This window comes from Triticum urartu, chromosome 5A, assembly GCF_056163025.1.
Source record: "Triticum urartu cultivar PI428250 chromosome 5A, HENAU_Tu73, whole genome shotgun sequence".
In the NCBI taxonomy this organism is placed as follows: Eukaryota; Viridiplantae; Streptophyta; class Magnoliopsida; order Poales; family Poaceae; genus Triticum; species Triticum urartu.
The window spans coordinates 539,280,241-539,297,876 of record NC_141877.1 but is presented as its reverse complement, the minus strand read 5'-3'; positions in this window follow the sequence as shown (position 1 = coordinate 539,297,876).

Sequence of the window (17,636 nt, the reverse complement as noted above, 5' to 3'; positions counted from 1 at the left end):
CTCCGAAGCAGTATAAAGGTCCTGCCAGCTACGCTCTTACGAAAGAAGAGAAAGAAATCTTCTTTGAATGCCTGCTCAGTATGAAGGTCACGACTGGCTTCTCGTCGAATATAAAGGGAATAATAAATATGCAAGAGAAAAAGTTTCAGAACCTAAAGTCTCATGACTGCCACGTGATTATGATGCAACTCTACCGGAAAACGTCCGATTAGCCATTGTGAAGCTATGTGCATTCCTCAATGCAATCTCTCAGAAGGTTATTGATCCAGAAATCGTACCAAGGCTAAGGAGTGATGTGGCGCAATGTCTTGTCAGTTTCGAGCTGGTGTTCCCACCATCCTTCTTCAATATCATGACGCACGTCCTAGTTCATCTAGTCGACGAGATTGTCATCCTGGGGCCCATATTTCTACACAATATGTTCCCCTTTGAGAGGTTCATGGGAGTCCTAAAGAAATATGTCCGTAGCCGCGCTAGGCCAAAAGGAAGCATCTCCATGGGCCATCAAACAGAGGATGTTATCAGGTTTTGTGTTGACTTCATTCCTGGCCTTAAGAAGATAGGTCTCCCTAAATCACGGTATGAGGGGAGACTGACTGGAAAAGGCACTCTTGGAAGTGACTCAATAATATGCAGGGACGGATATTCTTGGTCTCAAGCACACTACACAGTTCTACAGAACTCTACCTTGGTGACCCCGTATGTCGATGAACACAAGAACAGTCTGCGCTCCAAACACCCGGAGCAGTGCGACGACTGGATTACATGTGAACACATCAGGACTTTCAGCAGTTGGTTGGAAACACGTCTCAGAAGTGACAACACTGTTTGTGATGAGCTGTACTTGTTGTCCAGGGGACCATCTTTGACTGTATTGACTTACAAAGGATACGAGATAAATGGGAATACATTTTACACGATCGCCCAAGATCAAAAGAGCACCAACCAAAACTGCGGTGTCCGCTTTGATGCAGCAACCGAGAGCGGAAAGGACACATATTATGGTTACATAGTGGACATATGGGAACTTGACTACGGACATGATTTTAAGGTCCCCTTGTTTAAGTGCAAATGGGTCAATCTGTCAGGAGGCGGGGTACAGGTAGACCCACAGTACGGAATGACAACAGTGGATCTGAAAAATCTTGGGTACACTGACGAACCGTTCGTCCTAGCCAATGATGTGGCACAGGTTATCTATGTGAAGGACATGTCTACCAAACCGAGAAAAAGAAAAGATAAGGAAGTGAATACATCATACGATGAGCCAAAGCGCCACATAGTTCCTTCAGAAAAAAAGGACATCCTCGGAGTGGAGGGCAAGACAGACATGTCTGAAGATTATGAAAAGTTTCATGAAATTCCTCCCTTCAATGTCAAGGCTGACCCAAGCATCCTGGTAAATGATGAAGATTATCCATGGTTACGGCGCAATAAACAAATGACACAAGCGAAGAAAAAGTGAAGACTTTCTTCCGCAACTATTATGATGATACCATGCCAACTTTGTAATACACGAGTATGCTATGCCAACTTTTTCAGAGTTCATTTGAAAACTATGAATTTAGTTCGAATTTTCTCTATAGGGGCATCTATGTTCATTTTTTAGTAAAGTTAATCACAAACTTGTGATTCACACAAATTTCAAAGAATTCAAATTTGAAAACTAATGTCACTAACAGAAAGTTTATAATTTTTCTAAAAGTAATGGCACTAACAGAAAGTTTATAATTTTGCTGACCTAAAAGCAAAAAGAATTAAAAAATAAAGCAAAAAACAAAAGAAAATAAATAATACAGAAAACAAAACAAAAAAACTGGGAAAAAATAAAAATAGCAACAATAAGTATTTTGTTGTAAGTAGAAACAAAATAAAATAAATAAAGCAACAAAGAAAACAAAAAAACTAAAGAAGTGTTTTCAAATTTGAAAACTAATGGCACTAACAGAAATTTTATAATTTTTCTAAAACTAAAAGCAAAAAGAATTAAAAAAATAAAGCAAAAAACAAAAGAAAATAAATAATGCAGAAAACAAAACAAAAAAGCTGGAAAAAAATAGGCACTAAAAGCAAAAAAAATAAAAAAGTTTTTTCAAATTTGAAAACTAATGGCACTAACAGAAAGTTTATAATTTTTGTGACCTAAAAGAAAAAAGAAATCACTAAAAAACTATAAGTATTTAGTTCTAAGTAGAAATGAAAAAATAAATAGCAAAAAAGAAAAAAAATGCCTATAATATTTGTTATGACTAACTAAAATTACCAAATTGAGTATAATGATAAAACACAGTAATATTAAATAGCAGGAAATAGAATGACTCAAAAATCAAATTTTATAGTAAAGTTATTCATAAACTAGTGATTCACACAAATTTTAAAAAATTCAAATTTAAACTATTCAAATTTTAAAACTAATGGCACTAACAGAAAGTTTATAATTTTTGTGACCTAAAATAAAAAAAGAAATCACTAAGAAACTATAAGTATTTAGTTCTAAGTAGAAATGAACAAATAAATAGCAAAGAAAAATGCCACCTACTCGGCCAGCATGGCCTGAATATGACTAGAAACCCAACCATGGGCCAGGATTCAGGCCCGTGATACGTCTCCAACGTATCTATAATTTTTGATTGCTCCATGCTATATTATCTACTGTTTTGGACTATATTGGGCTTTATTTTCCACTTTTATATTATTTTTGGGACTAACCTATTAACCGGAGACCCAGCCCAGAATTGCTGTTTTTGCCTATTTCAGTGTTTCGAAAAAAACAGAATATCAGACGGAGTCCAAACGGAATAAAATCTTCGGGAACGTGATTTTCTCACCGAACGTGATCCAGGAGACTTGGACCCTACTCCAAGGAACGAAAGAGGCGGTCACGAGGGTGGGGGGCGCCCCCCCCCTCCTAGGGCGCGCCCCCTTCCTCGTGGGCCCCTCGTTGCTCCTCCGGCGTACTTCTTCCTCCTATATATACACACGTACCCCCAAACGATCAGAACAGGAGCCAAAAACCTAATTCCACCGCCGCAACTTTCTGTATCCACGAGATCCCATCTTGGGGCCTGTTCCGGAGCTCCGCCGGAAGAGGGCCGTCATCACGGAGGGCTTCTACATCATCCTAGCCTCTCCGATGAAGTGTGAGGAGTTTACCTCAGACTTTCGGGTCCATAGTTAGTAGCTAGATGGCTTCTTCTCTCTTTTTGGATCTCAATACCATGTTCTCCCCCTCTCTTGTGGAGATCTATTCGATGTAATCTTCTTCTTTTGTGGTGTGTTTGTTGAGACCGATGAATTGTGGGTTTATGATCAAGTCTATCTATGAACAATATTTTGAATCTTCTCTGAATTCTTTTATGTATGATTGGTTATCTTTGCAAGTCTCTTCAAATTATCCGTTTGGTTTGGCCAACTAGATTGGTAGTTCTTGCCATGGGAGAAGTTCTTAGCTTTGGGTTCGATCTTGCGGTGTTCTTTCCCAGTGACAAAAGGGGCAGCAAGACACGTATTGTATCGTTGCCATCGAGGATAACAAGATGGGGTTTATTTCATATTGCATGAATTTATCTCTCTACATCATGTCATGTTGCTTAAAGCGTTACTCTGTTTTTAACTTAATACTCTAGATGCATGCTGGATAGCGGTCGATGAGTGGAGTAATAGTAGTAGATGCAGAATCGTTTCGATCTACTTGTCACGGACGTGATGCCTATATACATGATCATGCCTAGATATTCTCATAACTATGCTCAATTCTGTCAATTGCTCAATAGTAATTTGTTCACCCACCATAGAAAACTTATGCTCTTGACAGAAGCCACTAGTGAAACCTATGGTCCCCGGGTCTATTCTCTCATCATATCAATCTCCATCACTTTAATCTTGTTTTTTTTACTTTGCCTTTTACTTTTCACTTTGCATCTTTATATCAAAAATACCAAAAATATTATCTATCGGATCTCACTTCCGTAAGTGACCGTGAAGGGATTGACAACCCCTAATCGCGTTGGTTGCGTCGAGCTCTTTGTGTTGTGTAGGTACAAGGGACTTGCGTGTGGCCTCCTAGTGGATTGATACCTTGGTTCTCAAAAACTGAGGGAAATATTTACGCTACTCTGCTGCATCATCCATTCCTCTTTGGGGAAAACCAACGCAAGCTCAAGACGTAGCAAGAAGGATTTCTGGCGCCATTGCCGGGGAGTCTACGCAAAAAGTCAACATACCAAGTACCCATCACAATCCCTATCTCTCGCATTACATTATTTGCCATTTGCCTCTCATTTTCCTCTCCCCCCAATTCACCCTTGCCGTTTTATTCGCCCTCTCTCTCCCTATCCTCCCTCTCTATTTGCCTCTTTTTTCCCATTTTCTTTTGTTTGCTCGTGTGTTAGATTGCTTGTTTGTCGCGATGGCTCAAGATACTACCAAATTGTATGACTTCACCGATACCAACAATAATGATTTTCTTAGCACTCCGATTGCTCCTCTTGCCAATACTGAATCTTGTGAAATCAATACTGCTTTGTTGAATCTTGTTATGAAAGATCAATTCGCCAGCCTTCCTAGTGAAGATGCTGCTACTCATCTGAATAGCTTCATTGATTTATGTGATATGCAAAAGAAAAAAGATGTCGATAATGATGTCGTTAAATTGAAGCTATTTCCTTTTTCGCTTAGAGATCGTGCTAAAGCTTGGTTTTCGTCTTTGCCTAAAAATAGTATTGATTCTTGGAACAAGTGCAAAGATGCTTTTATCTCTAAGTATTTTCCTCCCTCTAAGATCATCTCTCTTAGAAACGATATTATGATTTTTAAGCAACTTGATCATGAACATGTTGCACAAGCTTGGGAGAGAATGAAATTAATGATACGTAATTGCCCTACTCATGGTTTAAATTTGTGGATGATTATACAAAAAATTTATGCCGGATTGAATTTTGCTTCTAGAAATCTTTTAGATTCGGCCGCGGGAGGCACTTTTATGGAAATCACTTTAGGAGATGCTACTAAACTCCTAGATAATATTATGGTTAATTATTCTCAATGGCATACTGAAAGAACTTCTAATAAAAAAGTGCATGCGATAGAAGAAATCAATGTTTTGAGTGGAAAGATGGATGAACTTATGAAATTATTTGCTACTAAGAGTGTTTCTTCTGATCCTAATGATATGCCTTTGTCTACCTTGATTGAGAATAACAATGAATCTATGGATGTGAATTTTGTTGGTAGGAATAATTTTGGTAACAACGCTTATAGAGGGAATTTTAATCCTAGGCCTTATCCTAGTAATCCTTCTAATAATTATGGGAATTCCTACAATAACTCTTATGGAAATTATAATAAGATGCCCTCTGATTTTGAATCTAATATTAAAGAATTTATTTCTTCGCAAAAGAATTTTAATGCTACGATTGAAGAAAAATTGCTTAAGATTGATGATTTGGCTAGGAACGTTGATAGAATTGCTCTTGATGTTGATGCTTTGAAACTTAGATCTATTCCACCTAAGCATGATATTAATGAGTCTCTAAAAGCCATGAGAATTTCAATTTATGAGTGTAAAGAAAGAACCGCTAGGATGCGTGCTTCCAAAGATGCCTTTATTAAAGCGTGCTCTTCTAATTCTTATGAAAATCAAGATGAAGATCTAAAAGTTATTGATGTGTCCCCTATCAAATCTTTGTTTTGCAATATGAATCTTGATGAAACTGAATATGATCTTCCTTTACCTAGAAGGCGTTCCAAAAATTCGAAGGATTTAGATCCTTATGATGAAATTGACGAAAGTGGGATTGAAAGAAATAAAAATTTAGATGTTGCTAAACCCACTATATTGGATTTCAGGGAATTTAATTATGAAATTTGCTCTTTGATTGATTGTATTTCTTTGTTGCAATCCGTGCTAAATTCTCCGCATGCTTATAGTCAAAAGAAAGCCTTCACCGAACATATTGTTGATGCCTTGATGCAATCTTATGAAGAAAAACTTGAGTTGAAAGTCTCTATCCCTAGAAAACTCTATGACGAGTGGGAACCAACTATCAAAATTAAAATTAAAAATCATGAGTTTTATGCTTTGTGTGATTTGGGTTCTAGTGTCTCCACTATCCCCAAAACTTTGTGTGATTTGCTAGATTCCCGCGATCTTGATGATTGCTCCCTAAACTTGCATTTTGCGGATTCCACTATTAAGAAACCTATGGAAAGAATTAATGATGTTCTTATTGTTGCAAATAGGAATTATGTGCCCGTAGATTTCATTGTTCTTGATATAGATTGCAATCCTTCTTGCCCTATTATTCTTGGTAGACCTTTCATTAGAACGGTGGGTGCGATTATTGATATGAAGGAAGGGAATATTAGATTTCAATTTCCATTAAAAAAGGGCATGGAACACTTTACTAGAAAGAAAATAAAATTACCATATGAAACTATCATGAGAGCCACTTATGGATTGCCTACCAAAGAGGAAATACCTAAATCTATTCTCGCTTTTATGCCTAGCTAGGGGCGTTAAACGATAGCGCTTGTTGGGAGGCAACCCAATTTTATTTTTATTCCTTGCTTTTTGCTCCTGTTTAGTAATAAATAAATTATTTAGCCTCTGTTTTGGTTGTGTTTTTTTGTGTTTAATTAGTGTTTGTGCCAAGTAGAACCGTTGGGAAGACTTGGGGAAAGTCTTGTTGAACTTGCTGTAAAAAACAGAAACTTTAGCGCTCACGAGAACTGATGTCATTTTTATTTGAAGAGTGATATTTAGTTTATTCTTTTTGCAGATGATTAATAGATAAATTCCTCACGTCCAGAAATTTATTTTAGAATTTTTGGGGTTCCAGATCTTGCGCTAGCTACAGATTACTACAGACTGTTCTGTTTTTGACAGATTCTGTTTTTCGTGTGTTGTTTGCTTATTTTGATGAATCTATGGTTAGTAAAATAGTTTATAATCCATAGAGAAGTTGGAATACAGTAGCTTTAACACCAATATAAATAAAGAATGAGTTCATTACAGTACCTTGAAGTGGTCTTTTGTTTTCTTTCGCTAACGGAGCTCACGAGTTTTCTATTTTGAGTTTTGTGTTGTGAAGTTTTCAAGTTTTGGGTGAATTCTTTTGATGGATCATGGAACAAGGAGTGGAAAGAGCCTAAGCTTGGGGATTCCCATGGCACCCCCAAGATAATCCAAGGACACCAAAAAGTCAAAGCTTGGGGATGCCCCGGAAGGCATCCCCTCTTTCGTCCACTTCCATCGGTAATTTACTTGGAGCTATATTTTTATTCACCAACATGATATGTGTTTTGCTTGGAGCGTCTTGTATTATTTGTGTCTTTGTTTGTTAGTATGCCACAATCATCCTTGCTGTAATCACCTTTTGAGAGAGCCATACATGAATTAAAATTTGATAGAATACTTTATGTGCTTCACTTATATCTTTTGAGCTAAGTAGTTTTGCTCTATGTGCTTTACTTATATATTTTGAGCTAGATAATTTTGCTCTATGTGCTTCACTTAGATCTTTTAGAGCACGGTGGTGGATATGTTTTAAAGAAACTATTGATCTCTCATGCTTCACTTAAATTAATTTGAGAGTCTCTTAATAGCATGGTAATTTTCTTAATATAAATATGCTTGGTGTTCAAGATATGTGAAATTTTCTTTTGAGTGTGTTGAATACTAAGAGAAGATTGAAGCATGATAATTTTTTTGAGATATGGAGGTGATAATATTAGAGTTATGCTAGTTTAGTAGTTGTGAATTTAAAGAATACTTGTGTTAAAGTTTGTGATTCCCGTAGCATGCATGTATGGTGAACCGTTATGTGATGAAGTCGGAGCATAATTTATTTATTGATTGTCTTCCTTATGAGTGGCGGTCGGGGACGAGCGATGGTCTTTTCCTACCAATATATCCCCCTAGGAGCATGCGCGTAATACTTTGCTTTGATAACTTCTAGATTTTTGCAATAAGTATATGAGTTCTTTATGACTAATGTTGAGTCCATGGATTATATGCACCTTTTCCCATCCTTCCACCATTTCTAGCCTCTCTAATACCGCGCACCTTTCGCCGGTATCATACACCCACCATATACCTTCCTCAAAACAGCCACCATACCTACCTATCATGGCATTTCCATAGCCATTCCGAGATATATTGCCATGCAACTTTCCACCTTTCCGTTTATTATGACACGCTCCATCATTGTCATATTGCTAGCATGATCATGTAGTTGACATCGTATTTGTGGCAAAGCCACCATTCATAATTCTTTCATACATGTCACTCTTAATTCATTGCATATCCCGGTACACCGCCGGAGGCATTCATATAGAGTCATAATTGTTCTAAGTATCGAGTTGTAATTGTTGAGTTGTAAGAAAAATAAAAGTGTGATGATCATCATTTTCTAGAGCATTGTCCCAACTGAGGAAAGGATGATGGAGACTATGATTCCCCCATAAGTAGGGATGAGACTCCGGAAAAAAAAGAGGCCATAAAAAAAGAGAAAAGGCCCAAATAAAAAAATGAGAGAAAAAGAGAGAAGGGACAATGTTACTATCCTTTTACCACACTTGTGCTTCAAAATAGCACCATGATCTTCATGATAGAGAGTCTCTCGTTATGTCACTTTCATATACTAGTGGGAATTTATCATTATAGAACTTGGCTTGTATATTTCAATGATGGGCTTCCTCAAATTGCCCTAGGTCTTCGTGAGCAAGCGAGTTGGATGCACACCCACTTAGTTTCTTTTGATGAGCTTTCATATACTTATATCTCTAGTGCATCCGTTGCATGGCAATCCCTACTCACTCACATTGATATCTATTGATGGGCCTCTCCATAGCCCATTGATACGCCTAGTTGATGTGAGACTATCTTCCCCTCTTTTTGTCTTCTCCACAACCACCATTCTATTCCACATAGTGCTATGTCCATGGCTCACGCTCATGTATTGCGTGAAGATTGAAAAAGTTTTGAAAAAGTTAGAGTATGAAACAATTGCCTGGCTTGTCATCGGGGTTGTGCATGATTTAAATACTTCGTGTGGTGAATATAGAGCATAGCCAAACTATATGATTTTGTAGGGATAACTTTCTTTGGCCATGTTATTTTGAGAAGACATAATTACTTTATTAGTATGCTTGAAGTGTTATTATTATTTATGTCAATATGAACTTTTGTCTTGAATCTTTCTAATCTAAATATCCATACCACAATTAAGAAATTTTGCATTGAAATTATGCCAAGTAGTACTACGCATCAAAAATTCTCTTTTTATCATTTACCTACTCGAGGACGAGCAGGAATTAAGCTTGGGGATGCCTGATACGTCTCCAACGTATCTATAATTTTTGATTGATCCATGCTATATTATCTACTGTTTTGGACTATATTGGGCTTTATTTTCCACTTTTATATTATTTTTGGGACTAACCTATTAACCGGAGACCCAGCCCAGAATTGATGTTTTTGCCTATTTCAGTGTTTCGAAGAAACAGAATATCAGATGGAGTCCAAACGGAATAAAATCTTCGGGAACGTGATTTTCTCACCGAACGTGATCCAGGAGACTTGGACCCTACTCCAAGAAACGAAAGAGGCGGTCACGAGGGTGGGGGGCGTCCCCCCCCCTCCTAGGGCGTGCCCCCCTTCCTCGTGAGCCCCTCGTTGCTCCTCCAGCGTACTTCTTCCTCATATATATACACACGTACCCCCAAACGATCAGAACAGGAACCAAAAACCTAATTCCACCGCCGCAACTTTCTATATCCACGAGATCCCATCTTGGGGCCTGTTCCGGAGCTCCGCCAGAAGAGGGCCGTCATCACGGAGGGCTTCTACATCATCCTAGCCTCTCCGATGAAGTGTGAGTAGTTTACCTCAGACCTTCGGGTCCATAGTTAGTAGCTAGATGGCTTCTTCTCTCTTTTTGGATCTCAATACCATGTTCTCCCCCTCTCTTGTGGAGATCTATTCAATGTAATCTTCTTCTTTTGCGGTGTGTTTGTTGAGACTGATGAATTTGTGGGTTTATGATCAAGTCTATCTATGAACAATATTTGAATCTTCTCTGAATTCTTTTATGTATGATTGGTTATCTTTGCAAGTCTCTTCGAATTATCCGTTTGGTTTGGCCAACTAGATTGGTAGTTCTTGCCATGGGAGAAGTGCTTAGCTTTGGGTTCGATCTTGCGGTGTTCTTTCCCAGTGACAGAAGGGGCAGCAAGACACGTATTGTATCATTGCCATCGAGGATAACAAGATGGGATTTATTTCATATTGCATGAATTTATCTCTCTACATCATGTCATCTTGCTTAAAGCGTTACTCTGTTTTTAACTTAATACTCTAGATGCATGCTGGATAGCGGTCGATGAGTGGAGTAATAGTAGTAGATGCAGAATCGTTTCGATCTACTTGTCACGGACGTGATGCCTATATACATGATCATGCCTAGATATTCTCATAACTATGCTCAATTCTGTCAATTGATCAACAGTAATTTGTTCACCCACCGTAGAAAACTTATGCTCTCGAGAGAAGCCACTAGTGAAACCTATGGCCCCCGGGTCTATTCTCATCATATCAATATCCATCACTTTAATCTTGTTTTGTTTTTACTTTGCCTTTTACTTTTCACTTTGCATCTTTATATCAAAAATACCAAAATATTATCTATCGGATCTCACTTCCGTAAGTGACCGTGAAGGGATTGACAACCCCTAATCGCGTTGGTTGCGTTGAGCTCTTTGTGTTGTGTAGGTACAAGGGACTTGCGTGTGGCCTCCTACTGGATTGATACCTTGGTTCTCAAAAACTAAGGGAAATACTTATGCTACTCTGCTGCATCATCCCTTCCTCTTCGGGGAAAACCAACGCAAGCTCAAGACGTAGCAGCCCGCAACAGGCCCAGTAGGCCCACAGGCATTGCAGTGTCTCATTAGGCCCGTAAGCCTGCAGTTCAGAGGAGTTCGAAAGGGAACACAAAGCAGGGCTTATAAACAGGTGCGAGAGCTCTTCAGCTAGCGAGGTGGGACTAAACTCCCACCACCGCGCCAGCGCAAGGCCATTGGTCCCGGTTGGTGGCACCAACTGGGACTAAAGGGGGGCATTGGTCCCGGTTCGTGGCAAAAACCGGGACCAATGCCCCCCTTTAGTCCCGGCTGGTGCCACCAACCGGGACCAAAGGCCGCCGCTTCCCGCCCTTTGGGCTGCTGAAAAGAGGCCTTTGGTCCCGGTTGGTGGCACCAACCGGGACTAAAGGGTGCATTGGTCCCGGTTTGTGCCACGTCACTTGTGGGACGCGGATGTAGTGTCCGACACCGACGGCCACATGTATCTCACACCGACGATACTTGCTATTTAGGGTTTCCTCTACCGCTCGGCGACCCTCGACGACCCTCGTTCTTCTCCTCCTTTTTTTCTTCTTCTTCCTCTTTTTTTATCGGGAACAAGGGTCGTTGAGGGTTGCCGAGCGGTAGAGGAAACCCTAAATAGCAAGTATCGTCGGTGTGAGATACATGTGGTCATCGGTGTCGGACACTACATCCACGTCCCACAAGTGATGCGGGCTTCGACGCCCATGTCACTTGTGGGACGTGGATATAGTGTCCGACACCGACGGCCACATGTATCTCACACCCACGATAGTTGCTATTTAGGGTTTCCTCTACCGCTCGGTGACCCTCGACGACCCTCGTTCCCGATAAAAAAAGAGGAAGAAGAAGAAAAAAAGAGGAGAAGACTCCTCTTTTTTTCTTCTTCTTCTTCTTTTTTTATCCTTGAAGCGTTGTCGAGGCCACCCCAAACCCTAGAGAAGCAGCGTTGAGGCCACTAATTAATATTAGTTCTACGTTTGCCACTAATATATCCATCTGTCATGTTTGAATAATAATTGCCATGTTGTAAATATTTGTAGAAACTATGGACACTGCCCAAGACGAAGTACAAGAAGAGTTGTTGGGGGACATAATCGCACGAGGAAGTGATGCCGTCTGCTCGTTGTTTCTCAACGACACCGATGGTCTGGAAGCAGCTGGCTATGATTATGATGGCTCCGGTGACCTAATGCTGGTGCAAAAAGGAGACCCTGAGGACGGCTCCGGTGACCCAATGCCGGTGCAAGAAGGAGACCGTGATGATGTCTCCGATGACCGAACCGAGTCCGGCCAGGTATATATATTAGTTAAGCTTGTGCTGACTAGCTAATTGATGCATTCATTGTTTTGGTATGTACACATATTAATTAAGTCTTTATTCTTTTTTCTAGCCCTCCGGATCGAGCACAACTTCGGTAAAGAGACGAGGCCCGAAGAAAAAGTTGAGCTCGGATGAAAGGTTTGAGATCATAGCAATCGCGCCCGACGGCCAACCGATTGAACCCATTCGGACAAAGAACGCATTTGTTGCTCAGTGCGGGGTTCTGGTTAGGGACAAGATCCCGATCAGCATCCAGCAATGGTTAAAGCCGGCTACAGAAGACCCTGAGGTGTCTTATGTCAACGATATGCAGAAAAATGATCTTTGGACTGAGCTGAAGTCAAATTTCACCCTACCGCCAGAGGATGATCCGGAGAAGCCAGTTAAAGAGCAATTAATCAAGTCTTTTGCTCTTAAGAGGATGGCAGAACTATTCAGGAGGTGGAAGAAAGAGCTGAATAAGTTTGTCGAAAATAAAGAGACACCAGAATTCAAGGGCAGATATGAGAAGATCAGAGATCACTGGCCCGCATTTGTGGCCCACAAGACATCGGAAAAGAGTAAGAAGATGTCGGCGACAAACAAGCAAAATGCTGCGAAGAAGCATCACCATCGCACGGGGTCAGGTGGCTACCTCGCAGCCCGGCCTAAGTGGGCCAAGACTGAGAATGGTCTGGTTGATAAAGGGATCGAACCAGAGACAATTAACTGGCCAGACCGTTGCCGGACTTGGTTCTTCGGGGCTGGCGGAACCTTGGACCCTGTATCAGGGAAGTGCATTTGGACGGACGACCAAATGGAAATACCAGTCAAGAGGCTTAAGCACTATATCGAAGCAGCGCAGCAAGGGACGTTCGTTCCAGACAAAGAGAACGACGAGCTCACAATGGCCCTCGGGAGTCCTGAGCACCCTGGACGGACACGAGGCACGCCAGGCTCCATTCCGTGGAAGGCTGGGTTTCCGGACGCAGGCGGTTACAAATGCCACGAGAGGAGGAAGAAAGTGGAGCAAACCCAACTGCAGGCGCTGCACGCTAGGGTACAAGCGATAGAGGAACGAGAAGCAAATCGCAGCAAACGAACTGCCGAAGCTTCCCCCGAAGCTACCCCGCCATCTCAGCGGAGAAGCAGCGTGGCTTCCACCGAGCTGCTTCATCCGGAGCATGTCTTGACGGCTCCTGTCAGCTATCCCGTGGATGCTATCACGGAGTCTCGAAATTGCCACCGTATGACGCAATGGATTAATATGAAGGTCAAGGCGGCTGTTGGCTCTGTTTTTCCTACTGAACCCGGCGCAACTTTTCACTGCCGGCCGATTCCAGAAGGATATGCTAGGGTGATGGTCGATGAAATAACGGAGGGATTTGAGGACCTCCAACTTGACCACCCTACCAGTGAAGGGGAGACTCGGCTAGGTTCTGCTCTAAAGACTCCATGCCTATGGCGGAAGGTGCTCATCAACCTTCCGAACTGGACGCCTCCGCCTCCTCCTCCTCCTCCGGCGAGTCAGCGCACTCCGCCTCCTCCACCGCCTCCTCCTCCGGCGAGTGACGATCAGGGCACTCGGCCAACTCCTTCTCCGGCGCGTGGCGGCACTCCGCCTCCTTCTCCGCCTGCGCCGGCACGCCCGAGCAGCCAGCCTCCTCCTTCTCCGCCTCATCAGCAAGGGCGGAAGAGACCCGTCGCCGCTTCGGCTGCTCCGGCGTGTCGTAGTCCTTCTCCTCCCCTCGTAAGCAAGTAAAGAAGACAGCCACTCCGTCTGCTCTGTCGGCGTCTAGCAGTACAGCCAAAGGCGGGAGGACATACAGATTCGGTCCTTCTCTGAAGACTCCAAAGAAGTTACCATACGAGAGGACCCCGGAGGAGAATGCCGAGATCACGCGAGAAGAAGTGAGGAACTTCTTTGAAGGGGTGAAAGCAAAGAAACATCCACCTCCGAAGGAGAAGGTAGATCCGATGAAAGCGAGGCGCACTCTGGCTGCCCTGACAAAACCACCCAAGTCTCCGCCGAAAGGCAACTATGAGCGCATTATTGGAAAGGCATTTGCCAAAGCGGAGCGGTCGGGAAGTACTGTCGGTGATCAAAGGCTGAAAGAACGACGAGCTGGGAAACAAATTGCCCAGCTCGGCGAACAAGCGAAGCAATCGTGCCCCCCGCTCAAGGTGCCTAGTGACATCGTCGCTAATGATCCGAGGATGGTGCCCGGTTATAGCAATCTTAGAGATTACCTACCCGACGATGTACATTATGATTTCATGGAGGTGCAGATACAAAGATACGAGTACGGGAAGCCTCTCGTCAAAGATGAAAGATCTCTATCAACGATGATGCGAAGATTGCATGATTGGTACTTGAAAATCTGCAGAGAGTCTGGGGGAAGGAGTACTTTGTATGTGAGAGTTAAAAAGGAGCATGACCTCGTTGGAATTGAACTGTTGCCTGTTCCATTTGAGGAGTTCTTTCAGTTTTTCAATCATTTGGCCCTCGATAAAGCAACGGTCACCTGCTACTGTCTGTAAGTAGTATTACTTCTGTCATTAAGTCTCTCTATATAGCTCAGCTCTTTCATTGCATGTATTTATAATTATCCTCACTATATTATGCAGATTGAAGATCGTCGAATTGAAGAAAAGACAAATCGGTGATATTGGGTTCATTAACACAAATCCCATAGATGCAACTCAGGTTAAATTTCATGCCGCAGATACCGAGGCCAACTTGCTACGATCGTTGGTAATAAATGAAAAGAAAGATGTAATACTCTTTCCTTACAACTTCAAGTGAGTGTTACTGTCTTGTGCATATTCAGTTTCCCTTATATATTAGTCAAGGTTATAGTAATGTAATTGATGAGTTATGCATGTGTGTGCAGTTTCCACTATATTCTCCTAGAGATTAAGCTTGAGCAGGGACTAGTAACCGTTTTAGACTCGAGACGAAAAGATCCCCAGGACTATGCGAACATGACTCAAATACTCGAGAAGTAAGTTAAATTGATTATTATCCACCATATTAGCAACTTTGTTCATTTCCTGATATATCAAGTAATTGTTTTCTTTGTCTGGCAGGGTTTGGAGAAAATTCACCAAAAAAGCTCCGGAGCTGCCGAAGAAGCTGCAATTTAGACACCCGAAAGTAAGTACTATAGTAGCATGTTCCGCGCATCTCCTAGTGATTCAAGCTCTAGTTTCATCAATACCATTTGGCATTCTTGCTTATCAGTTTGATTGACCTCTATTTCTTGTAAAGTGGTTGTGGCAGGAACAAGGGAATGATTTCTGTGGATACTACGTTTGCGAGTCCATCCGCCACACGACCTGTGAGCGGGGCTACTCTGACGAACAATATGAAGTGCGTAAATAACAACATTCACAATTTTATTTTATTACCATCATTTGTGTTGAGTTTCATTCATTCATATATATATGTATTGACCCCCTTCTTCAAATTAGATGTTTCGGAAGCGGGATGAACTCCTAGCACCAGCTCGCATGCGAGCAATTCAAGAGGAATTGGCGGCATTCTTTCTTGACCACGTGATCGCTGAAGACGGAGAATACTATGTGGACCATGCGTCCGTATGTTAGGAGATTATATTTGTAAGAGATAATTATTGTATATATGTAGCCGGTAGTGTCGGATAGATATACCAGAACTTGTTGTTCGACCAATCTCTCGGAGAAGGAGAGGTGGTCGATATCACTTCTCTCTGTATGCATATATGTTCATGACGATCTTCTGTTTCCTTCGTTTGCTTACTAGCTAGCTAGCGTGTCTAGTCCTCTCTATACGTATGTATAGTACGTAGTGTCGACCAAGCACGGACATAAGAGAGGACACTTCTCTCTATTAATTATAGCTAGCTAACACAATATATGAAACACCTAAATTAACCCCCCAAAACCCCCAACCCCCCCCCCCTTTCAAAAAAAAACCCAGCCACAGAAATGCTGACGCGTGGATGCCTATTGGTCCCGGTTGGTGCCACCAACCGGGACCAAAGGCCCTCCTGCCTGGGCTCCGCGCACAGGCCACGTTGAGGCCCATCTGTCCCGGTTCTGGATTGAAGCGGGACTAAAGGGACAGGGCATTAGTACCGACCCTTTAGTCCCGGTTCAGGAACCGGGACAAAAGGTCCTTATGAACCGGGACAATAGGCCCGTTTTCTACTAGTGAGGGTAGCTAGTGAGGCAGGTGTCGGACAAGAAGAATGTGGCATTGCCATCATTTGTGACGACAAAGGAACTTTCTTTAGCGTGGGAACATGCGTCTTGACAATTTTCTAAAGAAAGCATGTATGGTTGTTGAAGTTTGGTAGGCATATGGGATGTTATGAAGAAAACCAGCTTACCCAAGGAGTGTTTGGAAAACGTAAGAGCTTGACAACAAATGTCATAGGTAGGCAATTGTTTTGAACATTCAAGTTCGTAATAGCTAAACCACTCTTTATTTTGGTTTGCAAACATTTTTTCAGGCAATAAGCCTTTGCCTTCAATGTTTCCTCTGAAACTCGCGGTAGGAGGGAGGTGAGGGTAGTGAAGCAAAGCCCACAAAAACATTTGTCAGGCCCATGGGAGTACATGCGAGTGAAGATGCACATGGGCATCGGCAAGTGAGCCCAACTACTAGGCGGGCCACAACGCCCAATTTAGAGCCTTTTTGTAGAAGAAACTTTAGATCTATTCATAATCAATCAGGGGAGTACAAAGAACACTAGAGGCAACAAAAGTTACAATCAGGTCTGTGGATAACCTAGCGATAATTACAAGCAATAGAGCAAAGTCGAAGGTGCGGCGCCGTCATCACCCTCCCTCATTAGAGCTAGTCAAACGTTGTTGAAGTAAACAGTCAGGAAGTCATCGTTCGTAGACCCCACAGGACCAGCGCGCCGGTGCAACAACCATCGCCAATGAAGACATTTAACCTTACAAGAACAAGAGCGGGGTCCCTCTCCCTACGTACGGAGCACCCTCTCCCTCTAAAAAAAGTATTAAGCAGTGTGAGAGACATTAGACATTAATCTGAAACGGAGTTGAACTCAACCTATTTCATGCTGGTTCTTCTTCTCCGCCAAGTTTCCTCCGCTTGTCACCAAATCCTGGATCTAGAACTACTCGATGTGGCACCGTGAGTGAAGGATCATTACAACAATAATAAGTGGAGAACAAGCTGCCTCCTCTTTTGTTGGGTGGAACCCTTGATTTCCGTGTCCTGGTGATTTTCCGAAAGCCATGTCGAGGCATCTGTACATATCACGGTACAGGACAGGCCTAAATGACTGTGATCATTTCCATTCGTCCTGTTAGATTAGGGACCAGAGGAGGGCGGTGCTCTTTGTCGCACATGAAGTCCCCTTTAATCTTTGCTTGCGTTTTCGTCTCTCGTATTGATCCAAAATAGCTTGTAAGCTACAAAAGAAAAAGACCC